Source organism: Lactuca sativa, chromosome 8 (assembly GCF_002870075.4).
Source record: "Lactuca sativa cultivar Salinas chromosome 8, Lsat_Salinas_v11, whole genome shotgun sequence".
Classification (NCBI taxonomy): Eukaryota; Viridiplantae; Streptophyta; class Magnoliopsida; order Asterales; family Asteraceae; genus Lactuca; species Lactuca sativa.
Window position 1 is genome coordinate 64,969,064 of NC_056630.2, and position 8,813 is coordinate 64,977,876.

The 8,813-nt window shown below is 34.7% G+C and overlaps 1 non-coding gene across 1 annotated transcript; it reads right to left on the minus strand.

Moving 5' to 3' along the window:
* Positions 1 to 5,415: 5,415 nt before the first annotated feature.
* TRNAS-AGA (transfer RNA serine (anticodon AGA)) lies at positions 5,416 to 5,497 on the minus strand. Its single transcript has one exon. It is a non-coding gene; the product is annotated as a tRNA-Ser (tRNA).
* Between the last annotated feature and the right edge of the window lie 3,316 nt (positions 5,498 to 8,813).

Consider the following 8,813-nt stretch of genomic DNA (forward strand, 5'->3'; position numbering starts at 1 on the left):
CCGGATCATCCATGTGATTGCGATTTGCCATCTCGTGTAAAGACATCAAGAACCCCAGACAATCCTGGAAGGAAATTCAGAGTTTTTCAAAACTCACTGGTAATTCATATTTTTTTACTTCTTCTTCATCCTTCAATTTAACATGTTTTTATAAATTTCTTGAAGAATGGAAAAAGTCCAAGTTGTAAATTTTTGAAATGGTTGGATGAGGATGAAGGGAGGAAAGATGGAAGAGGGCATTACAAGATGAAAGCAGAAGAAAGCTACAATATTAGCTTGAAAATTTATACCTTGGAGAATGAAATCAGCATATGTAGGATGAAGATTGAAGAACAGGAATAAACAAGAACTTGACAAGGTCAACTGGAAATTGTTTACCCATAGACTTGCATTAATTTTCTTGTTTCTCTTGTATTTCAAAATGTTGTTTTAAATTATGTATTATGATGTGGTATGACTAAATTATGTATGTTTTTGTGATGTTTTCAATGAAAAAGGTTATATTCTATCATTGGAATGGAATTGTACATTGTAATGGAATTGTTATTAAACTTGGTAGTATAAAAGATAGTAATAAACATTGTTATGGAATTGAATCATTGGAATGGTAGTGTACAAAACTTGTAATGTTATTGTTAATCACTAGAATTGAATTGTTCAAACAATGTAACGGAATTGTGATTACACTATAAAGGAACTGTGATTACAGTTGATATTCTAAAAGATGGTAATAAATTATAAATAATACAAATGGTATTATAAAGATGTGCAAAAGATAGTAATTGAATCATTAGAATGGTAGTGTACAAAACTTGTAATGTTATTGTGAATCACTGGAATTGAATTGTTCAAACAATGTAATTGAATTGTGATTACACTGTAAAGGAACTGTGATTACATTTGATATTCTAAAAGTTGGTAATAAATTATAAATAATACAAATGGTATTAGAAAGATGTGCAAAATATGGTAATACATTATAGACATTCCAGGCAACATTGACTTCAAAAGATGTGTCAAAAGTTTTACATAACATAGTTAAGCATTCATTACACCCAAAAGATGTGCAAAAAGTTTAACACTATACACTTAAACATGCATTTAAGCAATTCCAACTAGTTTTCAAAAGATGTGCCAAAAGATTCCAAAGTTAAAAGATGTCAGTCAAAGATGCCAAAAACATTAACAACAGTACAGTAAGCCAAAAGTTAATCCAACTCATACGGATTGTCATCATTGCTTCCCTGTTTTCCCTCCCACGTCTTTCTTATCTTTAGTTTTGTAATTCTTTCTGAAGGTTTCCTTGCCCTCTTTCCCACTACAACTTGAAATGCTGGTATTTCCACTTGATCTTGAACTACAATTTGGTTAGCATCTTCACCTTGAACTTGCACTTTAGGTTCAACTTCAGCTTGAACTGCAGGGTGAACTTCAACTTGGTTAGCATCATGAACTTCAGGATGATTTTCAGGTTCAAATTCAGCTTGCACTTCATCTTGAACTTCATGTTGCACTCCATCTTGGACTTCAGGTTCTACTCCATCTTCAACTTCAGGTTGCACATCATCTTCAAATTCAAGATCAAAAGAGTCAACATCACTTTCAGGTTCTATTTCAACTTCACTGTCACTGTCAATATCAACTTCATGTGTCAATACACCTTCACTTTATCTGTTTTGCATTACTTGAAAAGTTAAGTTATGCCAAATATGTTAAGTTATACAAGTTATATATAAATAAATATATCAAACATACCAGCTTTCTCGGATTTCTTTTTCTTTGAACTTGCATTTGATGATTCCCAAATTGGTTTTTGAGGACAGGTTGTTCTATTATGCCCACTTTCCCTACATATGCTGCATTTCATCACACTACCTCTTTTTTTGATTGAAAGCTTTTTCCTTGGTTTTCCCTCTCAATCTGATCCCTTTTCCTTTTTGTTGATGGTCTTCCTGGTAGCCTTCTCCTTTTGGGGGGCAATGGGCTGATGTAGTCTACATGAGGCCACATGTCACTACCATTTAGTGGGTTAATGGTATACCTGTAACAGTTTAGGTACATTGATGTGGTAAACCATGGTGACACATACTCCTCTACATCCCTGTTAAGGCTTGCAATGTAAGCATACCCATGCACACAAGGGTAACCTGTTAACTGCCAAGTTCTGCAGACACATGTCCTGCTACCAATATCCACAACATATGCATCATACCCAAGTCTGACTTCATACTGTTGATAACCAGATGGTATTACTTTCCAAAACCTATCCATATACACATGTTTAAAGACAAACATATATAAGGACAAACATGTTTAAAGACAAACATATATAAGGACAAACAGCTTTAAGCACTTACCTTTGAAGATCCTTAAGCTTGGACAACTTCAGCCTAATGGTAGGACATATGGTTAATTCCCAAGATTGCCCCTTAATCTTCTGTCTATAAAGCCTCTCCATCACATAAATTTGAATTTCTTCTAACATGGTGATTAGTGGTCTCTTCCTGGAAACTTCAGTTACAGAGTTGAAACTCTCAGATATACCATTTTCATATGCATAACAAGCCCTATCAGTCTCAAAAAATGCTTTACTCCATGTTTTAGGGTCCCTTTCCATCAAATGGTCATAAGCTAGTGGCTCTAATTTCTTGATTTCATTCATGTGTTGTTCAAGTTTTGCAGGGGTAGTAGCTGCAGCAGCATACCAGAAAAGCTTTCTAAACACTTGGCCCTTAAACCTTTTCATGAAATTAGCACATATGTGCCTAGCACATTGCCTATGCTCTGTTGCTAGGACCCTTTCCTTCACAGCCTCAAGTAATCCCTGTTAGCAATAGACACAAAATTTAAACAACAAAAACATAACATAAGCTAAAATAAAGATGAAAATAATAGAAATTGATTACTTTGTGTTGGTCTGATATCAAGGTTAGTCCATTCCCAACTCCCATTCCAAGGTCCTCAATTAGAAGGTCAATAAACCACTTCCATGTTTCTTTACTTTCCACTGAAACAACAGCCCAAGCAATGGGATATATATGGTTATTTGCATCTCTACCTATAGCAGAGAGCAACTGACCTCTGCATATGCCCTTTAGGAAGCAACCATCTAGTCCAATTACCCTCCTACAACCTTCAATCCATCCATCCTTCAATCCCTTGAAACATACATAAAACTTTGAGAAATATGTGGTTCCATCAGGCATGACATCTACATCCATCTTCACTGTTGATCCAGGGTTAGTCCTTATCTCATCTCCATAGCTCCATATTTTTGCATAATGCTCTTTTAAAGTACCCTCTATCTCCTGAAATGCATACTTCCTTGCATTTCTGCATTGACCAACACGTGCAATCAAATTAAATTTCTTGCTAACTTTAGCTTTCAACTTCCTTATACTCATCTTTGGTTTCTGAAGTATATGATTCATGAAATGCTTTGCTATCCATTTATAGGTAACAATGGACCCAAATTTGAACACTCTTGCACAATTATGCATATCATTTAGAGATTTAATCTGGAATGATTTTTCACTGCTCATCCAGGTTGCCCACAACCTAAAGGGACAACCTTTACCCTGTTTATTTGTCTTAGCTTTACAACATTTTACCAATAACCTTTCATGATCACTTTTCTCATACCATAAATCATATCCATTTTTGACTGCATAGTTAGTGATACACAACTTCAATTCCAATGGATTAGAAAACTTCATACCCAAAACTGGCACCGTTTGCTCCAATTCTTGATTCTCATTATGGACAATAAACACAACATCCTTAAGCTTCCCATTGTTTGCTTCCTCTTCATCATCATCACTAATATGCCCTGAAAGTTTGTCCAAGAATGGGTATCCAACAGTTTTATCAAAAGTATGTTCATCTTCATCATCCCATTCATGTTATATTCCATTGTCATTGAAACTTCAAAATCCTTGTCATCCTCTTCATCCAACTCATCCGACTCATACCCTTTACCATCTGCTAAGAACTCGTTATCAACCCAATCAAGAATTGGTTCATTTCAGTGGTTAATGTACACATCTAACTCACTCTCAAGACTATCACTCTCCAGACTATAAACAGTTTCCACAAACTCCCAATAATCAGCATCAATGTCGATTCTTCTAATACCCTCACACAAGCTTTCCTTTCTCATACAGTAGTAGACATTATCATAGGCTCCATTGGTTAATTTCGTAAGCCACAAAAGAAACTCTTTATATGTAAATCCCTCAAAATCCACATCACGTACATTTGTTTTTACGGGATCTAAGTACACCAATGGGTTTGGCGAAAAGAATCCATTGTAATGAAAATCTACATATACATACATACCTGTAAATGAGGATGCCATGCTAGCAGTCGACTTCAATTCCAACTTCAATTCCAAGCCCTAATCGTCGATTTGATGTATCGATTGATTTCTCACAGAAGAAGATAATCGAGGTGTGTTAGCTGACGATGACGAACCCTAATTAAATGAGAAAGGGGTGTAATGGTCACATAAGATTCCACGTAATGGTTTAAACCGAGCTAAATCAATGTTACCGGCTAAAACAGGTAATAGCCGGTAATGTTGGTTATTTTTGAACGGGTGAAAAAAGTTAATTGGGTAAATGAGTACAAAAAAAACAATATTACCCATATGTGAACATTTGAAATACTTAATTACCTTAATAAGTCAAATTCCCCATTTTTTACCCCTAAAATGTATATTTCTAATATATTCCATTATTCCAACTTACATAGATTGTCAAACACACCCTCTACTAATTTAGTTTTAACAAATATATAATCTATATTTTTTTTCATTAGATTAATATTAAATACAAAAGATTATATTTATAATAAACTTATAAATATTATAAATGTGTTTATAAAAAAATATTACACATACATACTTTTAAATAAATATTATACATACATTTATATAAATATTAGACATACACACTTTTAATTATAAGTTTTTGTAAAATACGTTATCGTTTTTTAAATTATTATAAGTATTAAATATTATATTTAAATTATAATTAGTAGGTAAAAATGAACTACAAATGTATAAATATATAAACAGAATGATTAAAACCAACAACGTAAAGTTCATCCTCATTTTAGGAGTATAACACCATATTTGGTGCACTACTATTCATATCCCCAAAATGGAGGAATAAATGAAGGAATAAATGGAGGATGGTTGGAAAAAAATAAAGAATGAATTGAAGATGCTCTTAGCAAAGTTACTGAGTTCTTTTTAAATGATTTCATTAAGCGAGTTCTTTTTAAACGAATGTTAAGTGACAAACCATAAAGACTTTTTTGCAATTTTGTTAATTATAAAATTGTTGTATCCTTTAATCTTTTCCTGCCAAAAAAAAAAAGCAATACAAAAAAAGGAAATTAAAAACTGTAATACGTGGACGGCAGGATTCGAACCTGCGCGGGCAGAGCCCACATGATTTCTAGTCATGCCCGATAACCACTCCGGCACGTCCACTTTATGAATTTTACCCTACAATTAACTATGTAATACCAAGGGAGAGAGGCTCATCCAAGGTTGTAACTATCACATAAATGCAGAATTTTCATGTTAAAAAAATTATAATTCCTTGTTTTTTTTTGTTTTTTTTCAATAGAAAAAAAACCTTATAGATAAGTAAAGTATTCCAACTATAAGAAAATAGTTATTTTGTAATGTACTATTAGTTTTTGGAATTTGTGAGTTTGATAAAGTGTTTATATGTCATATATATCTAATATTATATATAACATTAAACATAACCAAATTGAGCCAGCAAAAAATGTTCGACTTCTGCTCAAGTGTTCGACTCGTCGTCATCACCTTCCAATAAGATATCACCCTTCTTCCAATCAAAGTTGTTTGCTTTTCCTCTTTTTTTTTTTTTTTTTTTTTTTTATTGATTAGTTTTTCCTATTAGTATTGACCTTGGAACAATCAGATCATACCCAGCCATATAACATTCGCCTTTTATTTTTCTTGCTTTTCCCTTGTGTTTCTTTCATCGATTTTTAACATGTAATAAGTGAAGGTACCATAGAGCAGAATACCAGATCCATATGAACCCTACCAACACCATTTATGGTTTATGGTTTGTATTTTATATCTTTAGTCTTTATCCATGAATATGTAGAGAGTTAGTTATTCGTACGTTATTAATTATCATATACTTGGTGGATTATTAGATGCGCAAAGATTGATTGGAAGGATATTTAATAACACATGCCTTCAGATCATTGTCTCTTTTTACCTATCGGTTGCTCCTTTTTTCCTATGAACTCTTTTCACATTAAATTTGATGGATATTGTTAATATAAATGAAAATTATAAGCAAAACAATGCAAAAAAAAAAAAAAAAAAAAAAACTATGTATTCAAAACTTTATTTAGGATATAACAATACTCATTTAGCCAATTTACAACCCTTAAGCCATGTTTTCATTGAGCTTATTTTACAAAAAGAATTATTGAGTTTTTCATCAATGTTTGGATACAAAAATAACAGGCCGAATGTATTGATTTTAAAGCGGAGAGATTTATGTGTGTGTATGTGTGTGTCCCCACCAGAGGCTTAATTTATTTAGTCACCATCTTGTAGATGATTTCTAGTTCTTTCTATATAATCTGCCTGCTATACGTATTATATGTCCAACACAATGGTAAACCTCTTACCGACATTGTCTCTTTAAGTATATGGCCATTTCTTATTCACTTGGGTAAAGGGGTTACCTATTTGTAAGATGTAATAATATCACCACCAATTGCGGAGACGAATTTTATTGAATCTATAATACAATACATGTACATGAATAAGGAAATGATATATACAAAACTAATATAAGATATGATTTCATTGATATCAATGAGATATATCGTTAATACCCTCCTCCAAGCGAATCGGAGGAGGTCCAACACGTAACTGCATACGAAAATGTTCAAAGAATGGATGTGGAAGAATTTTGGTGAAGATAACTTCGTACGAGTAAGTTATGATTTTTCGAAGTTTCAGTGCAGCGGTGTTAACACCGAAATCGAAATTCAAATCGGTTGATTATTAGCCGAAACAATCTAAATGAGAGTTGAAGATCCTGTGAATATGAACCTATCAATATAAAACAATCGACAACATAGTTCGTATGAATGAATTATAAATTTTGTACGTACTTTAACAAACTAAACTCGATAAGCACCATCCCACCTCTTACCTGTTTCATCGAGATCCACCTACATCCAGAACCACCAATGCATGAACAGAACTACCCATTGAGACTGCACCCACCCGAAACCACCAGTAGGAACAAACCTTCAAACCACCAAAAATTCCCAAACACCCTCTGAGCTTCGGCTGGAAGAAAAAAAAAACAAAAGAGGAAAATTTTTTTTTCTGAATCTCGATCACAAGAAGAAGAAACAAGAAAAGGCCTTCAAAAATTACCAAACACCTACCATGTACCTATGACTTCCGAGCAAAGAAGAAGAGAGAAAGATTTCTTTTTCTTGTGCAACTGAGACCCGAGACCGAGAAACGGTTGTTGCCTTCGGTTTTACCTCCACCCAAGACCTCTCGCATCACCTCACTTATGAGACCACCACCCTAGAAGAGCTTAGAGCCGTCGCAAACACTATCAATCTTCATATTCTCCATCGAAAACACCTGCAACAAAAAGGAAACATGAAAAGAAAATAAAACATAAAAGAGAGTTAAAGATCAGGTGAATATGAACCTGTCAATATAAAACAGTTGACAACAGAGTTCGTATGAAGGAATTATGAATTTCGTACGGACTTTAACAGTCTAAGCCATAAAAATATAACTTTAAAAATAAAGTAAGAATTAGTTGATGATGTCTAAATGGAAGTTGTAGATCTCGTCGATAGTTACGTGTGGATATAAAGAAAATAAAAAATGGAGCTCGTATGAAGAAGATATGATTTTTTTTTTTTAAAAAAAAAAACATTAAGTTTTTGCGTGCATCGATAGGAGGCTCACGCTTCTGATAGACGGCGCGACCCACAACAATTTTGCCACGTGTCAGTACTAGATGAAGCCACATCACCATCCCCGAAAAAGGGTGTGGTGCGCCCAGACCAGATGTGTGGCGCGTACCCCTTTCCAACACTATATATTCTTGGATTTTTAGCTCATTTTCACATCAATTCCACCCAGAATCCTCTGGAATTCCTTCCATCCTCTAGTCTCTTCACTTTATAGTTTCTTCCTACTTTAGCGAGGCCCTGGAGCGTATTAGAGATAGAGATTTTGAGCCAAGCAGCATGAGATGAGATATCCCATGCATGACCTTGAGTTGGGAGCGGTGGTTTTTGCCCTCAAGATTTGGAGGCATTACCTTTATGGGGTCCGCTGTACTATCTACACGGATCACAAGAGTTTGCGGCATATTATGGATCAGTCGCACCTAAACATGAGGCAGCACATGTGGTTGGACGTAGTTAAGGATTATGTCTGCGAGATCCTTTACCATCCGGGTAAAGAGAATGTGGTGGCGGATGCCTTGAGCCGCAAGTCGGTTGGATCTTCTGTCCAGGTGTCATGTATGAGGATATATGTGGATTCTCTGCTTGTGGGGTAGATTAGGAAGGTTCAGGCCAAGGGGTGCGGGAATAAAATTGGAAGATTAAGAGGATCAGGAGCGAGATCACCAGGTTTGTTTCGGACAGTCGTGGTTTGTTGACCTGTTGCGGTTGGGTATGGGTTCCTATGTCTGGTGGGGTCAGACAAATTTTGTTGGAGAAGGCTCATAAGTCTCGTTTTTCTATCCATCTAGGGTCCACCA